The following is a 22,521-nucleotide window of genomic DNA, read 5'->3' as shown; positions in this document are numbered from 1 at the left end:
GCTGACAGTGTGGAGCCTGCTTGGGATTCTTTCTCTCCCTTTCTCTTTGCCCTCCACTGCTTGCTCTCTCTCTCTCTCTCTCTCTCTCTCTCTCTCTCTCTCAATACATTAAAAAAAAAAAACAATAAAAATAAAGTACTCTCACACAATGTCTTATTTGATTTTCCCAACAGTCCTGTGTAATTAGCAGAGCAAGAGAATAACAAATCATCACTTCAAAATAAAAACATGAAAAAGACTGATTGGAACAATAAGTGAAATATCAATTCTGCATAAGGTCATAGTTGCCTTGGAGGCCAACTAAAGACCCCAGACATTGTGTCGTGTCCCACCATGAGAGAAGCTGGACTTTGTGAGGATAAATAGGTGATAACTTTCACCAAAGGAAAGCATTTGTTGCTAAGAAACCATTAAGGATTGTTAACCCCTTTTAGCCCAAAGACAAAATTTCGAAGTGCAGTTTCTTATTGTTATATTTAGAAGGACCTAATTTTTGTGTAATAGAATATTGGTGTGCAGTACACAGAGAACTACTGAAATTGTAAGTGAATGCTGAGAAATGACAAAAAATTTTGCTTAGAAATTTTAGACGGAGCGCCTGGATGGTGCAGTCGGTTAAGCGTCTGCCTCTTGATCTCAGCTGGGGTCATGATCTCACGGTTTGTGAGTCCTAGCCCTACATCAGGCTCTGTGCTGATGGCGTGGAGGCTGCTTGGGATTCTGTCTCTCCCTCTCTCTGCCCCTCCCCCACTTGTGCCCCCCCCCTGAAATAAATAAATAAACTTAAAAAAAAAAAGAAATTTAAGGTAGAAAGTGAATTTTTCAGAAAATGAAAGCATTTAAATGACTCAACACAGATCAGGAAAAAGATCACTAACACTTACCCTGAGGTCTCTCTTTTCTCCTCCCAGTAACAGACTCCCAAAGGTAGCTACTTCCCAACAGTCAACATTGTAGTTTTACCAGAGTAGAGTCTGATTTCCAGAAAGAAATGACACCTCCTGTGTCCAAGTGTTCCTGAGATCAATCATTCTTTTGTGTTACAACCATCATTGTGTACTACCTGTTTGTACTTTTTTCATCAAAGATCTCAAACTATAGACGGAATTTAAAAATAAAATTATTCTTGAAAAATATTAAGGCTTAAGAAATGCAGTAGCACATTTTCTTTGTGGAATTTAATCAGACAGCAACCACATCTCATAGAATATAGAATATGCAGCAGCAAATAAATGTCACAAGAAATGGCTGTATTTAATGCATACACTTCATTTTTAAGAGATTCTCTCAAACTTTCCCCCTCGAGCCTATTTATTCTCATTTTACACGTGATTCTCGTTGATTTGGTTGTGTTGTTTCCAACCTCACCGTGTGTTAAAAGCCTCTAATAAGAATTTGGTTGAGGGGGTTAATCCACATTAGCATATAGACTATATCAGGAAACAGCAGCTGTCAGCCGGGGAAGAAACACAAATAACATAAAATTTTACTAATGAAACTAGAAACACCACGACTGAGGCCATTTAGCATAGAAGTTCATGCACCCTGGAGGGCATCAGCATACCAGAGAGACGTATATGATGTACACATCTGTGATCCTGAGTTGTCTGGAAAAGTCTCACTCGCATTCAGTAAGCTTTACGGAAGACACTGAAGATGTGTAAAATTGTAGAGAGATTTCATCCAAGATATTTACGTGATATAGAAAATGTTATAGCATAAGAGACAGATTCTTAGCCACTTATATAACTATACAGTCACTTACAGTGACTAGTGTATGTCACTTAGTCACTTATATAACTTAGGAATCCCAGAAATTATTCATTTTTCTAGAGTTCTAGAAAAGTTTCATTATATAGTGAAAACAGTTGCCTCGTTGCCAAGACGCATCCCTTTGAAGGTGTGTCTTTTAAATTCCCCGAAACGGAAGAACAGTGCTATTAGCTGTTGAAATCTGCAACATTCTCTAAGCTAAACTTCCACTCCCCAAACTCCCAAACCCCACTCTTGTGGGTTCATTATACATGGTCAGATACAGAATTTTTTTTAATACTGGCAATATTGGTCAATAAAAATAAGAAAATGCAAATTGCACACAACTTTACTCATCTTAAACCCAGGCATAGTATACAGTGAACAGTATTCTAGTTCTTTAAATATTGTACCTCAACATCATTTATAATGATGACATAGTATTTTATTATTTAATTATACGATAATGTATTAACCAATTCCCAGCTTTTGAATGTCTAGATTGTTCTCATTTTTTTCAGCAGTATGTTACAATGCTGACATGAATGTCTCTTTAGCTAAATTTTTGACCACATAAATTACTTCCTTAGAATTAACGTCTAGAGGTAAAATGTATCTTGAAGATGCTCTAGAGAAGGGTTTTTTAGTATTCACCAGTAACGTATGAGAAGGTCTGCTTCTGAACCCAAACCCTCGTTGTTAAAAATAAATCTCGGTGTATTTGTAACCTTCCCATGATGGCTGCACCATAAGGCCCCTTTTTGTTTTAATTTGCTTTGATTACTTTGATTACTTGTGAGACAGAACATTTCTCTGTATGTTTATTAGACATTATATTCTCTTTTCTGTGTACTGCCTGTTAATATATTTCATCCATTTTTCAGTTGATGTTTTTAAATCTTGTTTTACTGCCAAATTGTAAGAGATTTTTATTACTTAAGGAAATACGCCTTTTATCATACTGAACATTTTTTTTCACAATTTTCATCTAGAATGAATACTATTTATTTTTGCTATTCTTATCTAAAGCAGTTTAAAAAGTTTATATGATCACGTCTGTTAAGGTGCCTTTCATAGGACTCAGAAGGTCTCTTTTCTCCCCCCCAAAATTGTAGCAAAGTCACTAGTGTTTCCTTCTAGACTTAGATATTTTAATTTAGCTTTTTTTATCTATCAGAATTTGCATTTGAAAGATGTGAGGAAGAGATCTACCTTCATTTTTTTTCTCCATGTATTGTGCTTAGTCCTAATACTAGTTATTGGACAGTGCATCCTGAAATGCATTTTAGAAGGTGGATAAATCAATGCTTAGGGAATATTGACAAGGAGAGGAATGAGAGAGGTGGTTATTCATTGCATGCCCTCTGTAAGGAATTTGAGGCAATTTTTCATAAGTATGAGTAATGTGAATTGACAAAGAATGGAGAGATGAGACTCGCTTCACTTTAGCAACTATTTACTCAACTTACTATGCCAGAATTCGAAGCAGGCATAGATGGAGGGACCAGCTGGTCCCCCCCCCCCCCCCCCACCCGGGACGGAGCAATGATTAGCTTGGTGTTTCTCTGGAGCCATACGGAAGAAAAGGAAAAGCGAGATGGCTTAGCCAGGTAGAGGGCAGTCATTGTTGGGCCCAAAAGCTGGAGAACTTGGAAAATATCTTTCACTGCTAAGGAATAAATACTCATAATGAAGATCTCTCCTGTTTCAATAGTATCAGAGTGGAGTTTAGCAAGTTAAAGATGTTTAATGGAGAGTATTAACACTGTGAAAAATCTTAAAAGATTAAGCTAATGCCAGCTCAATTGGAATGTCATTAATTGAGAGGAGTAATCCCTAATGCCTTAATCTGTAGACTCATTAAGGATTTGAAAGAAGTTATGAATAACTTGTTCCATTAACTGAATGAAGTTTTAATTAAGATATTCTTGGAAAAATAAGAGTACAGGGCAACACTAAAGAGGATTTTATGACTTTGGAAGGGGAGAACTCAGTTCTAAAAGAGGTCTAGAGATCTAGGTCTCCATCTCTCCCTCCGTCCCTCCCCTGCTTGTGCTCTCTCTCTCTCTGTCTTTCTCAAAATAAATAAATAAACTTAAAAATTAACTGAGAAAGATTGCTGAACTCATCCTCAGCGTTTCTGATTTCCATAGGCCTAAGCGACCCAAGAGACCATCTACATCACTCAGAATAGCTCGCAAGGGTTGTTCCCCAAAGGCTAAGTGGTTGGTAGAAAACTCCAGAGAATATTTGGTTGGCCCTAACATATGAAGAATACCCAGCACCATGTCTAGAACATGTCTAGACATGCAATAGATATTTATGCCTCGTTCTAAAACCTGACTTATTATCTGTAATTTCACCTCATTAATAAAGGACATGTGTTTGAGAAGGAAATGCATTTTCTAACAAAAGATTTAAGTCTCATTAAAAAGCACAGATATTATTTGTAATCTTAAATATAACTAATTATGTCTGTAGGATGATTAATATTAATATTGTAAATGTAGCCTTATGCTTAGGACTGACTAAGGCAACACATCAGTAAACTCTAGTTGCGCAACTTAAAAATCTATTTTTATAGTATTTGAAACTGGAATAAAGTACTTAAAGAAATACTGCATTGCTCATGACAAAGAATTTTGTGCAATTTATTTTCAAATCAGTTATGAGAGGAAAAATTGATTCAGTTTAATATGAGTACCATTGATTCTCAAGAAAGAAATTATATGTATAACAGATAGGTCTGAGAGTCAAATAGCCTTTTAAATTAAATAAGTCTTTTAATGCATATTAGGCCTTTCCTAACAAATACTAAAATTATAAAAGAAAGTTGGGGTTTTTTATTCAAAATTTCAGAAATCTCAGTAATTATTTTAAGTAGTTATTTTAAGTATGATAAGAGAGTGATCACTGAATAAGTGTCAAGCCAGAGTCTTTTCTTTGCCAGACTGAGTGTTGTAAAAGGCAATGTCCATGTCTAACGGACAGTTTGCTTGAATTTATTCATTCACTGAATGAGTTTTGTTAAATGTTTTTCATATGCTAGGTTTTGTGTACCTGATCAGACATGGACCTTAATTCCCATTTATTCATACAACAGATATTTTTTGAGGTCTTCTAATGGGCCAGACACCGATCTAGGCACCGAGAATACATCGGAGGGTAAGACAGACCAGGTCCCTGCTCTTCTGTAGTCTGTAATCTATTGGGTGGTAGAGATAAGAGGGATAGTAAATGATAAATAAGTAAAATACGCCAACTAGCAAGTTCGTACATGCATCATTTTTGTACATTTGTACAATTATATCTTCAAGATATATTCCCAGAAGTAGGATTTTCTAAAATTAGAAATTATCCATTTGTAATTTGGGTAAATATTTAGAAATAGCTCTCCATGCACTACTACAATATCCACCATCAGTAATATATGAGAACACGTATTGTTCAAGGCCTTGCTCAAACTTTTGGATTTTTGACAGCCTGATAGAATGAAAAATGTTGTGTCTGTGAATTTTTAATTTGCATTTCCCTAATTATAATTGAGATGGAGCATCTTTTCCTATGTTTACGTGGAATTTGTATCTCCCTTTTTTTTTAATTTCCTGTTCTCATGTTTCCCCCATCTTCTTTATTGCATTATTGGTCTTATCAATTCATGGTAAGAAAATTAGCTTTTTGATATGAATTGCAAATATTTCTCATAGTTTTCTTTCAGTTTTCTTTTTATTTTCCTTACAGGATTTTTTTTGGGGGGGGGGCTCTGTTTTGTTTTTGCTAGCTAAGAGGATTTTTTACTATAGTGTTTGCCAATTTTGTATGGCTTCTGGAATGTCTTCTAAAGTTTTATGGCTTCTTTTTATTTTATGTTTAAGTTTTTCATCTGTTTGTAGTTTATGCTAGTGTACAGTGTGAGGGTTTTGGCTTTTGTGTTTCCTAGAAGGCTGCCTGGTTGCTCCAACACAATTTATGGAAATTTTATTTCCCCACTTCTGACTATACTTGCTATCTTTATCACGTGCCATAGATACTTGGGTCTCTTTATGCAAAGATACCCATACTGTTCTAACTATTGAGGCTGAAAAAGAAGTTTTAATATCCAGTGCATCCTCCTTTGAATAATTCTACGCAATAGAAATTCATTGGCTGTGAAAATAAACAGAATAATAGAATAATGTATGACAGTAATAAAATAAAATAAAAAATGAGAGGCAAAGAAATAAATAAATCTGGGTTCCTGCCCCAAAGTGGTTCACACTTTGTGAAAGTGGCAGACATATAAACTACAGGTCGCAGAGAAAGGGGAGAAGTATGAAAACAAATGCGTGCCCAAGATGCTATGAGGTTCTGAGAAAGAAATGCATCACACTGGGAGTTATGCCATCAGCCCCGTGGCAGAGATCAGATCTGCAGGGAACTTTGAACAATTCATCGGTTATAAAAGTCTCAGAGGAAAGACAGGGCATTCAAGCCTCATTTGGAATTTACCAGAAACTCCCCCCCTCCTCCCACATATTTTCCATTCTTGTTTTCTCTCTACTAACAGTGGGGCTGGGATAGTTTTATGACACAACCTGGGGACAGAATGAGGTGTCTTTAATGGAAACATGACCTTGACTTGCCAGGTCTCACACTTGTTTTCCCAGAGACAGAAAAATGGCCTCGTCCTTAGCTGGAACTGCGGGTGGGGTCTGAGGCTTCCGGACTGGTACAAGGAGCCTGCTCTGACCTTCTTCACTATTTCCAGCATGTAATACACTGAGGGAAGCTGTGGGGGAAAGAGAAATCTACAGAGAAAGAGAAACACCTCCGAGGGCCTGAGAGATATCATGACTAAAACAAACCCTCTATGTGAGGAAAACTCTGGCTGACCCTGTCAGGCAGGCCCCTTCCCCCCAGGCCAGTCAGATGAGGTGTCAAATACAGCTTGTCCTCACAGCACCTGCCTCTGCTTTAGGTCTCCAGCTGGGAAAATCCACCTGCTTATCAAGCAATTTATTAACATATGTTATAGATTCACAAGGCTTCACTTACTCTCTGCACCCCCTTGTCAGCCACAGAGGGAGGCAGCTATCAGGCGCCATCTGGGGATTGGTAAATGAAAAGAGTCAACCAAAGTTCCCCACTCCAATCAAACAGGAGATGGGAGTGAGTGCTTCCCTGGGTGAGGGCCCAAGGCTTCGGCCTTAATTATCCTCCCTGGCTCCTGCCTCATCTGCATTCAAGGCCTTTCCCCCCACAACCACTTTTCTGCACTTCTCTGTTCTCATAGGCTTTGTCACTTTACATCAGGCCAATTTTTTACATGATTCAGTTTGGCCTGTTAACACTTTCCTGAGGGTGGGAACAAAAGAAGTGGCCTCCCAAGTGGAGGTGCACACCGGAAACCAGGACACCTGGCCCTGGACGCTCATCGTTAGGGCTGCACTGCCATCAGCCTCCTGATCTCTCACAGTCCTAAACTAGGGCTAGAACATTTTCTAGTTAAAAAAAAAAAAAAGGTAAAATCTATAATAAGAAAAAAATGGTCTCTAGGAGGTTCTTAATTGTCTTTCAAATGGTGATGGCTAAGGTCAGCTCAAGATATAGAACTTTACTCAAAACATCAAAATAATCAGCAGTCCAATAGATTCCCCCCACCCCCACCCCGTTCATCCAAAATACCTGGGCAACAATTAATAGGAGGGCTGCAGAGCTTCTGGAATGGCAGCAGAACTGTGGGAATCAAGGGACTTTAAAGGAACACTGGCTCTCACAGTAGCTTTCAAGAGGGTCAACGCATGCTCCCCGCTGTTTGTCCAGACGTGTAAAGAATTCCCGATGAGTGGCCACCTCCTCTTTCCTTGAGGAGATGAATCCCACATGTTGTAATTAAGTACGCGATGGACTAGTGGTCCCCAGACGGTACACAAGATGATCTATAGGAAGAACATTTTCTGTTTTCTATTTTCATTGATTTTATCCATGCATTCAATTTATACATAAGTATAATACACTATTGAAAAGTTTGGAAACCCCTGAGCTTGACCCTGACCAGCAGGAAACAAAGCCTGGTGAATTACTTGCACCATGTGGATTCAGTGGATGTTCTTAGACAACACTTGCACAAGAGCTAAGCGGAACCCTGCAATTCTGAAGATATGGAGATGTGCCCTTGGATAACAAGGTTATGGAAATCATGACGAGAGAAAGTAAGAAATAACAAATCTTCTAATTTTGCGTAATTTCTGGGATTAACAATTATTATTCTGGAGCTACCTTCAGATATGGAATTTGAGAATTCTACATTTATTTAAAATGGTGACACAAATCAAAACCACAATGAGATACCACCTCACACCTGTCAGAATGGCTAACATTAACAACTCAGGCAACAACAGATGTTGGCAAGGATGCGGAGAAAGAGGATCCCTTTTGCATTGTTGGTGGGAATGCAAGCTGGTGCAGCCACTCTGGAAAACAGTGTGGAGGTTCCTCAAAAAATTAAAAATAGAACTATCCTATGACCCAGCAATTGCACTACTAGGTATTTATCCAAGGGATACAGGTGTGCTGTTTCGAAGGGACACATGCACCCCAATGTTTATAGCAGCACTGTTGACAATAGTCAAAGTATGGAAAGAGCCCAAATGTCCATCGATGGATGAATGGATAATGAAGATGTGATATGTGTTGTGTACACACACACACACACACACACACACACACACACACACACACACAATGGAGTATTACTCGGCAATCAAAAGGAATGAGATCTTACCATCTGCAGCTATGTGGATGGAACTAGAAGGTATTATACTAAGTGAAATTAGTCAGAGAAAGACAAATACTTCACTCATATGAGGACTTCAAGACACAAAACAGATGAACATAAGGGAAAGGAAGCAAAAATAATATAAAAACAGGGAGGGGGACAAAACATAAGAGACTCTTAAACATGGAGAACAAACAGAGGGTTACTGGAGGGGTTGAGGGAGGGGGGATGGGCTACATGGGTAAGGGGCACTAAGGAATCTACTCCTGAAATCATTGTTGCACTGTATGCTAACTACCTTGGATGTAAATTAAAAAATAAACTATTAAAAAAAATAAAATGGGGATACTGTCATTTTTCTCTTCTGAATTTCATCCCTGGTTTCCTAAAAAGATCTACTTGAGCAAGATATAGACAGATGATGACCATGATCATGACCAAGATGAAGATAGATAGTGGGGCACCCGGGTGGCTCAGTTAGTTGAACATCTGACCCTTGATTTTGGCTCAGTTCATGATCTCATGATTCGTGAAATCAAGCCCTGTGTGGGGCTTTCCACTGACAATGCTGAGCCTGCTTAAGATTCTCTCTGTCCCTCTTTCTCTGCCCCTTCCGCACTCATGTTTCTCTCTCTCTCTCTCAAAATAAATACATAAACTTAAAAAAAAAGATGAAAGTAGATACATACATAAAATGCAGCATGTAGAATAAATATTAGAAACAATAGGTGGAAAAATACTGAATTTGGCATTGGTTCATCCCAAGATAATCTGTCACTTGTGTTAAAGGTCTTGATTCCTACTTTTGCTATTTCACAAAATATGAAATATTGATGTGAAATACACTATGCTGAGCCCTCATCTCTGCATCTACCTCCTTCAAAAGAGTGGACCACAAACAGGAAACCAACGGATAGAGCTTCCATCTAAGAACGCAAGAATGGAAAAGCAGCAACTCAGTCATGGGAACCTTCCTTGATGCAGACGCCATTTTTTTTTCCCATTATTTGCCATGATCTACTAGATTATCATTCCATACATTGGGGGGTAAGGTGAAATTCAGTCTTATGGGGCGGAATGTTCTATCAGCCAGAATTCTGAGGCGTTTGGGATGGGCGGAGGGAGAATCCGAAGAGCAGGATGGGCTTGATTGGTAACAGAATAGCAGCTAAAGTGGTTGCTCTTCCCCCACTGTGTGGCAGGAAAAGCTATTTGTCAGGAGGCAAGGGAAAGGGGAAATAATCCAGAGGCACGCCTGGTCGAAGGAGATCGGGAATGGGGAGAGAGACTGAAAAGCCAGCACAAGGAGTGAGATGAAGAGTAAGAGTGAAGTCTAAACACAAAACAAAGAAGTGTAATGCTTGTCAGTAAAGTAGCCCCCACTCTGTCTGCCACCCCCCCCCGCCCCGCCCCTGTCTTTATGCCTGTGCATGGGTGTTCTGACACTCTCTATATCTGAATTCTTTAGGCCTTGTTTTTCCACCAGACTTTTGTTTCTTTAAATGTGGTGCTAAGCAGAAACTGGACCATACAAAGTTCTTGGTTTTAAGTTTGGCTTTACGTGTTCAACCTTACGGTTTTCTGGCAGCCTGCATCAAAGGCCAGAATTCTGCTGGTTGCTCACTTGCTCATTTCCAGTTGCTCTTAATTTTTTCATCACTACAGGTTATCACCACTATAATATCTCTCCTCTTTTTCAAGACTCTTCCATGGGAGAGGTGAGGGCCTTCTAGTATGTAAATTAATTTTCACCAGCATCAGATGTTAAAAACTATACTCAAAACAGAGAAGCAGGTAGAAAAACATCCTAAGCATTTCCCAACTGAGTACTCACAGCCCACACAATTGTGCATACCTATGAATTACAGTCAACCTTAACCACTTCCTTAAGAGTGGTTTGTTGATATCTGGAGGCTATAAGAGGGTCTCTGCACTTGGGAGAAGAAGTTATGAAGAACTTGGTGTAGTCAATCCGGTGTCTGACATCACACCCAGAGCCAACTGGTCTACTATTGATCCCTTTAGTCAAACTGTCTCATCCCCTCATACCAGAGACTTTTCTTTTGCTTTTGTACAATGCCCCAAATCCCCAAATCCTAACAAGCGGTGATGTGTTTGTTCTGTGGAAAAGAAACAGCTGCTGTGGGTAGAAATCCCACTGTCCTCTCAAGCAGAAGGTTTGGAATAAAGCCTGGCTCTGTTTATTTCTGGCCCTCTCATCTGAGGAAGACCTTGCTTTCCCTCAGATCCAACTTCTTCACTCATAAAAAATGAAGAATTGCTAATCTCAACCTCATAGTATCATTTATTTTTCTGTTTGTTTCTTAAGTGTAAAAATTGTTGATACTTTTCAAACTACAAAACTGATGCATGCTTATTTTACTTGATGAAACAGGTACTAACAAAAGAAAACTGTATAAAAGCAGGATGATTTCTCCTTGTATCCCTCCCCTCCCACCCTCCTGATATTGGCAATGCACATGGCCCAACGTGTATCCTTCCATTGCCTTCTCCTGGTTCATACAAACACATATAAATAATGAGGAATTTTGTTTGTACCTAAATTTATATGTAATATTATATTCTGCAACTAGAGTTTCCCCCATTCAATATATTGTTGTTTTGAGAAGCAAATGAAATGAGATTCATGACAGAGCTTGGTAAACTATAGTCACCACTCAGCCTCCTGCTTTCTTACGTAAGTGACTGAGTGAAGGCATAGGTGACTTTATTGAACACAAATGAAGTCAGTAACTTTGTTGCATAGAATGCAGAGTTGTCTTAGAATGCCGAGTTGCCAGGCCTAGATAGAGTGGGGGCGATTTAAGGGCCCAGTGGCTGAGCAGGAGGAACACCAGGGCCACCAACTCCATGTTTGTCCCCCAAGACCAAGCCTAGTACAGAGTAGCTGACCAGTAAATAAGGGAGGAGATGGGAAAGATAATCAGAAGTATTAATGAACAGACCGATGAATTTAAGAAGGAGCTGCAAATGAGGACCATTTGTTTAAGAAGTGTTGCAGTAAAAATAAAGAAGAAAATAATGAGGGGAAATAGGGAATTTTCTCTAAGAGATTTAGGGATTGTATTTGAATGAGCAACGAAAAAAAAATTGCTGACACGCTGAAGGCTGATGGCAAGGGACCTGTAATTGTTTCACCAGCCAAGGGAACTCCAAAGCTGAACTGGAGATCAGGCTTCTCTTTTACCCTCTTAAATTAATACACTTTAACATAATTCTTTGGAACTTCCTCGGGGAATACTGCCTCTGGAAGCAGCTGACTCACAGAACTGGATGCCTTAGTTATACACTTTATCTTTCTTAATGTCTCCATAGGCTCTCAGGCTTTGGGGGCATAATTTCCTGATTCTAGAAGCTTCTAGACTTTGCATGAACTTAACTGCTTAGTGCAAACCACTAGTTAAAGATGTAATGTCCAAAGGGGCTTCTAGAGTTTCTAAGAATAATTGCCTAACCTCTTGATACTTGCTACTTCCCCATTAGTCATGCTAAATAAGTTTGCTAAGGCTGCTGGCTCAGTAAGGTAACAGGCGAGTAACCTATCCATTATTTACTCAGGTCTGGAATCTTCGAATCTGATTATTTCTAATATAACTAATATATTTATTTTTTAATGTTTATTTTGAGAGAGAGAGAGAGAGAGAGACAGAATGCAAGCAGGGGAGGGGCAAAGAGAGAGGGAGAGAGAAAATCCCAAGCAGGCTCCGTGCTGTCAGTACAGAGCCCAACACGGAGCTTGATCCTACAAAACGTGAGATCATGAGCTGAACCAAAATCAAGAGTCAGATGCTTAACCAATTGAGCCATCCAGGTACCCCTAATCTATTTCTAATACATATCTAATATATTTCAATAACTTTCCTCCCTTTTACTTCATGGAATTCATATTCAGTATAAGAACTCTGTAGTCAAATTGCCAGGATTCAGATTCTGACTCCAGCGTGTATTAGTGGTAGGTCATGGGGTAAGTTAGTTAACGTCTCTGGACTTTGACTTTCTCATCCCTAAAACGGAACCAATAATATTGTCTTTTATAAGATTATTATGAGATTTAACCGATAAGCTTGCAAAAAGCATGCAGCAGGGAAACTGGTACATGGTAAAAACCCAATAAGGGTCTGGGGAAAAAAACTTTTAAAAATCACTGTTATTAGTGTAGGAATTAGGTGTATCAATCATTTATTTGTCTCAAAGACGAATCCTAAATATCATCTGCAACAGAGTATACAAGCTAAGAAAAAGAGAAGTCAAAACTAGCATCAAATATAGGGTTGGTTTTGCTTTTTTGTTTGAGGTCCTTGGCATTTTGGTTGGGATGCAAATCCCATTTTGAGGCAGACTCTTTGAAATATGAGAAACGGCTGGCAGGACCTCTAAAACCCACCCCCTCAAGAGAGCCAATGGGACGGCCCTGCTCGGTTGTAGCAAAGAACATGAGTGTGGCTGTGCCACTGAGAACATCGCTCTCTGTTTAACATCCAGGAAATGGCAGTTTCGGCAAGGTAGGCGTGGGGAGGGCTGGTAGAAAGCGACACTCCATATAACAAAGCCCATCCTATACCAGAGCTGAGAGTCTGCTTTAGGTTTTCTCAGAGTTAGCAGGAGGTTTTTGGGGTGGTTCTCCCAGGGACAGAGCCATCCTCCAACCCCCAGGAGAGCCCATAGCTGGCTGATTCTGATGACAGCAATTCTAACTCTGCCGAGTTGAAGTGGGGGTGGCTCTGGGTTGAGCTAATTCTAACACCCTTGGACTATCAAAAGGCCTAAGGTTTCTCAACCTCCGATTACCATGCTGTGACCGCTCCCAGGTGCTCAGCAGGTAAGCCCAGCGCTGGTTGGTGGAGCATCCAGTAGAACAAGCTGCCAAGTGTTCCCACCCATTACAGGACCAGTTCCGCAGCTCTCAGACAGTTTCTGTTTCTTTCTCTGGAAACAAAACAGCGGGAGATGTTATTGCTGGCTCTTCGTGGCAAAAGGACGTGTTTGCAGTTAAATGGGAAGAAGACAACCAAATGTTATTTTATTCCTCTGTGGTCACGCTAGGATGCCTTTGTTCTGGAACGAGATGGAAGCGCGCAGCTAAGGTAGACTCCATCATGGGGCGAGGATCTCACAGTGATGCCTCCTGCTGTGAACACACAGATTGAAATACCAGACCCATGAATAAAAATGTTGTGCCTTAGTCAAGAAGCAGGGTTCGAATAATGAAAGAGGATTTTCTTGCTTGGGAAATAGTGTGAACTGGATGATTCTACTCCAGTGCTCAGTGTGTGATTCACTTTCATCAGCTTAATTTTTTTTTTCTTCTGAAGAGAATTTCCAGGTAGCCATAGACATAGTGTAGATTATGTTCAAGTTTCTGATTTGAAGTAAGGAATAAAAGGCCTCAAGGATTTTTAATCACCTAAGTAAAGTCAATGGAAATACACAGATATATAGAAACTGAAGATTACATATCTGCTACCATACCATCAATTCATTCACTCAGTGGCTACTTACCAAGCCCCTTTCACATGCCAGACGCTGAGTATTGGGTGCTGGCTTTGCAGGGTGCAGAGCAAATGTGGTCACCGAGTCACAGGGACTGAGGCCCTGAGGAGAAGAAAACATAGGACAAATAAGTATGTAACTAAAGATGACATTCAGTGCTATGAAGAAGAGAAAAACACATAAATGTGATTTGTGTGGTAAAAAAAAATTCTCCTCAGCTAAGCTTTCTTGCTATTTGTCTTAGTGGTTTTGCTAATTGCTTCAACTTTTTCGTGTTTAAAACAAAATATATATCCAGTACCTACTTTTCAAATTGCTGAAGTTCCAATTAGGAACTGTCTTTAACTTGAAGTGGGGGTACCTAGACGATAGAGGAAAACGAGGGATAGGGTAAAAATAAAACAACAATCATGGTGAATCTTCATAAAGGAAAAGCATCTTTAAAACCCATCATCATCTATGTGTGCTCTGGAAGACTAAAAGAATAAAAGCTACGGAAATGTGCTTATCAACAGTACTCCTTAGTCTGCTCATGAGTTAGTTGAAACAACAGGAGGAATTTAAAGAAGGAAAAGAGGCTTATTTACAGAGGGCAGAGGTCAAAGAAGACAGAGGTAGAGTAGCTGCAACCACCCCTCACCCTGTCCTTCAGACCTGTCCCAGGTGGGCCGTCCCCCAGCTGGCAATGGATGCGTGATCAACAGTGAGCCTTCTTGGATGATGAACTAGCCCCCAGTATTCATTGATTGGTTTTAAGTTTATTTATTTTGAGAGAGACAGAGAGAGTGAGAGCGGGGGAGGGGCAGAGAAAGAGGGAGAATCTCAAGCAGGCCAGTCTGTCAGTCACGTGGGGCTTGAACTCCTGAAACCATGAGACTGTGACCTGAGCCGAAGTCAGGAGTCGGGCGCTCAACCGACTGAGCCACCTAGATGCCCCTCCATTGATTTGTTCTTAATGGAAACTAGGTGGGTCAAAGTGAATCTTAAAGGTTTACCAGAGTAAGCAACGTGTGCCCTGCACGGCGGATTTTCCTCCTTCTCTGGCTCTGCCCTGCAGATGAGGCCACCTGCCCTGGTCCACTCCCCTTCGTCCCCCTCTCCCAGGCGGTGGCATCAGAACCAGGCACTTATTTCTTCATTAGCTCATGTAATCCTAAAACTCATGTGAGTAAATGTGTAACTGTTTAACTTTAGCAGAATTTAGTAATACTAAAAATGAAAATACTCTTGAAGCCAGGCCATATAGAAAACGATCGAATTCACAGAACATGTTAAACTAATGATGCTCATTAGCTTTACTCAAAACAAATGCGTTATGACTTTTACATCGTTTCTAGGGCAGGACAAGCACAGGAAATATACTGTAGGGATTTCTCCCTGCAAGGGGCACCTGTTCTCCTTTCTCACCTAATTATAAATATCCTCCAAAATGTAATCTGTGTGGTGTTATAGAATTGTACCTAAAAACGTTTTTCAATAAGAGAATGACTGATAGTGAGGAATGTGTCCTAAATCTGACCAAAGATAAGTATACGATTTGTAAACCTGTATAGGAAAAGTTGACAACATATCTATGCTCCCAGTTCTACAGAAGGAGCATATATGTGCTGCCCACAGAGATTTCATATGGGTTCTTAGTGTTCTGTAAAGTCTATTTATTGGCCACTAAAATGCATACACACAAGCAAAACCTCGTATCTAATAATCCAGTGGGTAACAGCCAGTTTCCTTGCCTAATTGAATTTAATGGAATTTCCTTTTTGCTGTCCCTTTCTTTTTTCTTTTAAGAATGATTTGTCTTTTCTGGGTTCCCTTAAAATGCTCTCCAGGGAGGTTTCAACTACGCATGCCCTCTCTTACTCTTGCTTCTTACCAGCAGCTGGTAGAGGGATTCCAAATAATTGTACACAGCTGCGTCTTCCAAAAATGACCAGAATAGTCCCTTCCTACTGTTTAATCGTAAACCACGTTTGACCAAAGTGTCTCTCAAGTAAGAGTGGACTGAACCGAGATGGAAATGTTACTGGAGCAACATCAAAAGATTAGAATGGTTAATTTACAAATATGAGAACACTGATTTTTCCTATGTAGCAAAGGTTTCTAATTTACAAATCGAGAATAATCTTCACACACTTGGAAACATTTATCAGTGATTTATAAGATTATTATGTGACACTACAGAATGCAGACCAACACCATCCGTGCTCATCTCTCCTCCTGTGTGTGTGTGTGTGTGCGCGCGTGCGCGTGGACACACACACACACACACACACACACACACACACACTATAAAGCCTGCACTATACACAAATACTCTATATCACAGCTATATCACAGAGAACTAATTAGCAAATTCATTAATTAGTTCATGTTTTTCCCCTAAGTTGTCAGCTATAATAACTCATTTGTTTTCCCAAATTGTCTGCCATTATTATCATCATTAGTGCCTCTTAGTGAAAACTTGAACCTCACAAAAGTTTTAGTCTTCCTGCAGAGCAAAGCCTCTAGTACACCAAGAGTTGTGGGCAAAGCATACAATGTCCTGAACAAATGGCTGCTTTTTGGCGTAGGGAACTAAAACAAAAGACTCATTCCTAGTTTGTTTGTTCTAAGTCACCAGCAGCAAAGAACCACAGACACAAACATACACCAAAGTAGTATGGACTATAACTTCCATAGCCAAGATAATTAATTAGCAGATCATTCATTTATTGTTGCATAGCAGTAGAAGCTTTGTTAACCAAGTAGTAGTCTATGTAGACTTGTCTTTAATTATTTACAAAAGTGTCCATGTTTTCCTGCATCTACTAGTAACCAGATATCACAATTATATCTACCATTGCTTGAGTTATTTGTTTCCTTGTGTCTTTCCCCTCCCAAACTGTGTCTCTCTCTCGGAAGGCTACCCAGTCATTTCATCTTTGTATCTCTAATACCTCCACCCTGACACAGTGGATCTCATTACAGAATTGGTGGCTAAGAGCTTGAAGTACATATGAGTTACTCTGCAAAATTTGGGTTCTTCCACTGGGACTGTTCACGTAAAGGAAATGCACATAGAACGTGTCCTGAAGAATATACCCCTACATTTTATGCAGTTCAACTGTATTTATTTCTTTCTCCTTGCTGTGAGCTCTGTATCTAGATGGACATTAAAAATATAGTTTGCAAATGACTACTTATATCTGGGTAAAGGGCTCCAGCCATGTTGATCCTCTCTCTGCATCCAATTCAACTCTCCAAACATCCAATATGCTGGTACGTAACACAGCAGTCAACATTAGCTTCTACGTACCATCTAGCTCTTGATGCCCAGCTACACAAGCTGCTTATCATCAGCTGGGATTCCCCTTCCCTCCCTTCAGGAGGGAAGTCTTGGTTACAAAATGGCATTAATATTTCAGAACGGTTGAAGGGTTGAACCACCTTTTGGAGTAACCTAATTCTCCTAATTTCTTCCCCAATTATGACAGCAGTTACAAAAAGTTAGTAAGCAGAACTTGCCAGGCCTCTCTTTGCCCCTTTTGATGACATTCTTTGTCACCTTCGCAAGGCTGCGCTCTCTTTAACTGAGTCCCTTGGTTGTTCATCCTCAGGGGAGGAATAGCTATGTGATATATTTTATTTCACCCAATATTTCCAAAATAGTGTCATTTCAACATGTAACATAGATTTTAAAATATTAAAAAAAAGTAGATTTTAGATTCTTTACATTTGGTGGGTACTTTATGGTGACAGCACATCCCAATTTGGACAAAATACATTTCAAATGTTAATAACCTTGTATGTCTAGGGGTGCCTATACCTGACAGCTCAGGGTTTTGAGAATTGATAACTACAGTCTGTTGAAGCTTACTGTGGATTCCAGATGGAGAACTGATGATAGTTCTGGGCCATAAGTGTTAGAAAAAAGTCACTATATCTAGGAAAGAAACATTTTTGTGTTTATGAGAGCATCAGGACTTGTGGTCAAGATGGACCCAATTCTGTTTGAGCTCTGTCCCAGTTTTCATCTGAGAGAGCCGGGATCTGTACAGCCCAGGATATAGTATAGTCAAGTGGTCTTAGAGAATTTCAAACCTTTCTAGTGTTCAATGATTCAGCCCAGTGATGAGACAGCTCTTTAGGACCTTAGAAAAATATTGCTACTCAGATTTCTTAATGAATGTTTGTTGGATGGAATGGCCAGATGAATCAATAGGCAAGCTACCAATTCTCTGATACACAAACAAAATATTTTGGGCTCCAGGTTAATGAGCCCATGCTCATTTGCATGCTGGTCTTCTATTTAAAGTGGTTTCATATTTCAAATGAATAATTTTTTCTCTATTGTAAGGTCATAATTTCCACTGGGTTATAATGTAAATTTCCTCATTTTCAAGAATAAGACTAATTTATTACACCATGCACAATGAGCTGTATTTGGATTCTAGAATTATAAAGTATCTCATTAAGAGTGAATCTCAACTGTGTTTTTAAAAAATCATTTATTGAAATATAATGCACATACCACAAAATTCATCCTTTTAAAATGCATAATTCAGTGAGTTGTATTCAGAGAGTTGTGCAACCATCACCACTATTTAATTTCAGAACATTTTCATCATCCCAAATAGAAACTCAATACCCATTAGCAGTCACTCCCCAGTCCCCCTGCCTGCGGAGCCCATGTAGCTCCATTTCAATGGGGAAAAATCACCTTAAAGACTGCGTGTAAAGTTTTCATAATCAGAATAGGTAGTGGACTTTTTTGGTGTGGTAGTTTATGCACCCCTACCATTCTCTTATTCATTTGGTCTACACATATTTACTGAATAGTGGCTAGGGTATAACGATGGAAGAGAGTAAATAGGTCAGCCTATTAGAAGCGGTTCTTTTTGAGAGAAGCCCAGAGTGCACAGACTGGATCTCGTTTCTGGGCTTGATTGCTGTAGGGTCAGATACAACGTTATTTTATATGAAGTGAGAATTTTAAGTTGCTGGAATGCCATCATTTGGTGTCTCTGGCTCTGCAGGGCTGTGAATACATTTTTACAAGTTCGTTTAGAGTTAGCCCGTGGCTCTGATCCAGAGACCACGTGGCGTGTAAGTGACGAAGTCTGGCTTGCTTCCATCACACACTCTGCTTCTATCCCCTTCTTTCAGGGGAAACCCAGTGAGGGTTAGTCCATAAACTCCAATCTGTCGTTCCTACACATGTGTCATTCTCACACTCGCCTCTTCTACCGGGGGGTCTATGGTGTCACCTTAGTGTACTCAAAACAGTCTCATGGGCATTTACTTCTGTGGCATGGATTCGTTGAAGTAGGAGAAGCTTACCTGACAGACAATTCCCACAATACACAATCACGTCTAGCTCATGATCGTATGCTTCATTGTATACGGACATATTATTTGTATTCTGTGTTTGTCTTATCTTCACAAATGGAATAAGGTTGCCTTGAGAATAGAGAGCAGGGTGTCCCTGTCCGACCCTAGCCCTGTAGCAGGGTAGTATGTCCTCATGCCATTAATACATGACAGTTGATGGAATTGGCTTCGCTATTACGCGGAAAGCCATAGATTGAGCCACCTTTTCTCCTGGCTCCTATTGTAATAGAGAGTCGGAGCCCTGCCAACCGGTGTTGCTGGGTCCCTGCATTTGGTTTGCAGACCCGGCAAATTCCATTACTGGGTTTACCTCATATTTGAACACCTGCTACGTGCCTCGCTCTGTGCTAGGTGTTTGAAAGCAACACCCCTCCCCTCTGCTCACCTTGTATCCTCACTCTTATCCTGATGTTTGTTCTGCAGTGTAATGGCTGTTTTGTTTGCTGCCTCTCTCCCTAAACTGTGAGCTCATCAGGGATGGAATGGAGTTCTACACAGAGCCTGGTACACCGCAGGCTCTCAATCGATGTTTTTCATGTGAATACATAAATAAAAAGGCAACTGTCAGTAGCATTCTGCCTGTCTGAAAGACAACACACAGACATGGGAAATGATGGGAGGAAAAAGGTGGTATCATTTAAGGTGCTAATTATCCACAGCAGACAACACGTAAACCAAACAAACTTCAGCTACCCATGCAGTGTGGAATAAGTAAAACATTCTTTTAAGTACAACCCCTTAACTTCTTTTCTAGAAGTGGGTGGAGATGAGGGGACCGGCAAAGAGGATTTATATGGATGAAGACTAGGAATACTCCAACAGTAATTTTTGTCCTTGTCATGAGTGCAATAAGATTATGAAATGGAGAGAAACTGCTAAAGAATCTTCCTGTCCATTTGGGGGCATGCCACTAGATGTTGTGATGCAAACAGCAGCAAGCACACAGAAGTTGTTTGTGACCACTTAACCTGGACTCGATGGGATATCTCATGCCCTCGCCTAACACAGAATAGTAATCACATATCTTAAGAAAAGCGTCCTGTGCTCTCCTCCTTGCTGGGATACGGGATTCCTGGTCACCAAGATTCTTACTGGTCCTTCCTTCAGAAGTTTTGGCTCCCCATTTCAATTCAATCTGTGGCCAAGGTTAACAGGGGTCCTACTGTGTCTTCTGTGCCTATGTGTATAGCTATATTCACCAGTCTCCTTAAGTCAACTTGGCCCTGTGATGGTCCAAATCCTTTTACCTGATGAATCTGAGGACCCACTGCTTTGAAACTCTGTAGTGTGTTTCCAGCTCAGAGGCTAAAATTTAGTAATGTCGATAACACAGCATCTGTGGACCAGTCAGGGTCCAACCAGGAAGAGAAACCACCATAAGTAGTTAAAACAAGGGTAACTTAATTTAACATAAGGAATTGGCTACTCCATGCAGGAGATGGAAAATCCGAGAAGCCAGAGATGATGAAGCAAGCTAGAGATTAGCAAGAATAGGGAGCAGAGACCTACCTGAGGCTGAGAGTGAAAGGGTTAGCAGAAAGGGACCCTGACTTGAGGGAGCAGGACCCCTGGGATGGGTCGGGGGGGGGCACCCAAGGTAGAACAACCTGATAGAAATGTCCCAGTTTCTCTCCCTGCTTCACCCACCTCAGAGTTTCTACCAATGGTTCCTATTGACTGAAAAGGAACATGGAACATGAGGCCAGGAGCAGGGTCAGAAGCCTGTATTATAGCCCAGATCAGGGGAGGCATGGTGATGGAGGCACCTTGGGGTAAATCAACCCAGGATGTGCACAATCATGAAAAACATGACTGACAAACCTGGAAAATAGAAGGATATGAATGAAAGACAGATATGGTGGCACAGAAATGGCCTGGCCATGTGGGCATGCCCAAAAGCACTATCACCGAGAGTGGGAACAGTGGGTAAAGGCTCAAAAGAGGGCCATGCAGGGAACATTCCACTTGCCAGGTGCTGTGGATTACATACACTGATCCACTGAAGCCTCACAATTGCTTGCAGAATTTTGCCAGAAGCAGACTGAGCCCAGAGAGATTAAGTAACTTGCCTAAAGGCACACTATAGGTGGCTTTGGAACCTCAAATCACTGACCGCCAAGTTTCCACTGACTGCCAAGTTTCCATTGACCACATTGCACCTGAAATACAGCACTGCATTCCCAAAGGTGTGCATTCATATGTCCCTTTGGTAAGACCATTAGAGAGACAGAGTTAGTACCGGTGCAGGGACACTTTGCAGTTCATGTTTTTCTATCTTTCATGCCAGGCTCCCTCCTCAGCCCTACAAATATCCTCTTGCCACCAACACTCACATTCCTCCCCCACGACCAGCACAAAATTTGTGCCAATAACTGCTCCGAATCCGCTCCCAGGAAATAATGAGAGAAAAATAACTGAGGTGTTACCCCCACAGTGATGCCTTTAATCGACCAGGAGATTCAGCTGTGGGGCAAAGGGATGATTCTTTCATGATGGATCTGTCAGTTCTAGAAGGGGTGCTGGTTTGTTCCAGCCCCTCAGTGAGCACCCCATAAGTCACAGCTGGCTCACCTGCTGAGAAATCCAACTTTGGAGTCATTTTTATTTGTAAATTTGAAGGCGTTGAACCCTAAATTTAAGAGGCCTTGCCAATGAGAAAAGTAGGGGGAAAAAAAACCAAAATAGGTATATATCAACTGTGTGCTGGGGTGTGTGGCACATGATGTGTGCGTGTGTGTTGTGAGTGTGTGTGTAAGAGGGGGAGAAAGGAAAGAATAAAATAAAAACTTTTATCCTGAGTGAATGTAGGTGAGGCATAATATGGTAACATAAAATTAAGTAAGAAGGAGGGTAACATTATAATATCCTGAATAAAATCCCTGGAAATCTTAGATACCCTTCGAGAGTCTTTTCCCTCAAGTAGTGGATTTCTCATTGCTTAAGTAAGAACTCCGCATAAGACATGTATCCAGGACAGCAGATCTGAACTGAGCTTATGTAAAAAGACATTCTTCACCTTGGAGCCGATTGAGATACTCCCTGATCATTACAAATCCCTGATCCTGATCCCTGGTGATGTTACCCTGTGTGTGTGTGTGTGTGTGTGTGTGTGTGTGTGTGTGTGTGTGTGT

The 22,521-nt window shown here is 40.5% G+C and overlaps 1 protein-coding gene and 1 long non-coding RNA gene across 2 annotated transcripts in view; one reads left to right on the top strand and one right to left on the bottom strand.

Moving 5' to 3' along the window:
* CLVS1 (clavesin 1) overlaps positions 1–22,521 on the top strand; it is a 172,668-nt gene that overhangs the window by 96,264 nt on the left and 53,883 nt on the right. The gene's annotated exons all lie outside the window — the stretch shown is intronic.
* On the bottom strand, positions 12,693–14,132 carry LOC121038215 (uncharacterized). Its single transcript, XR_005794234.1, has 2 exons — positions 14,030–14,132; positions 12,693–13,456 (listed from the first exon to the last, which is right to left on the bottom strand). It is a non-coding gene; the product is annotated as an uncharacterized LOC121038215 (long non-coding RNA).

Source organism: Herpailurus yagouaroundi, unplaced genomic scaffold (genome assembly GCF_014898765.1).
Source record: "Herpailurus yagouaroundi ecotype Mexico unplaced genomic scaffold, PumYag 165, whole genome shotgun sequence".
Lineage (NCBI taxonomy): Eukaryota > Metazoa > Chordata > Mammalia > Carnivora > Felidae > Herpailurus > Herpailurus yagouaroundi.
This window is presented reverse-complemented; position numbering and strand designations above follow the sequence as displayed.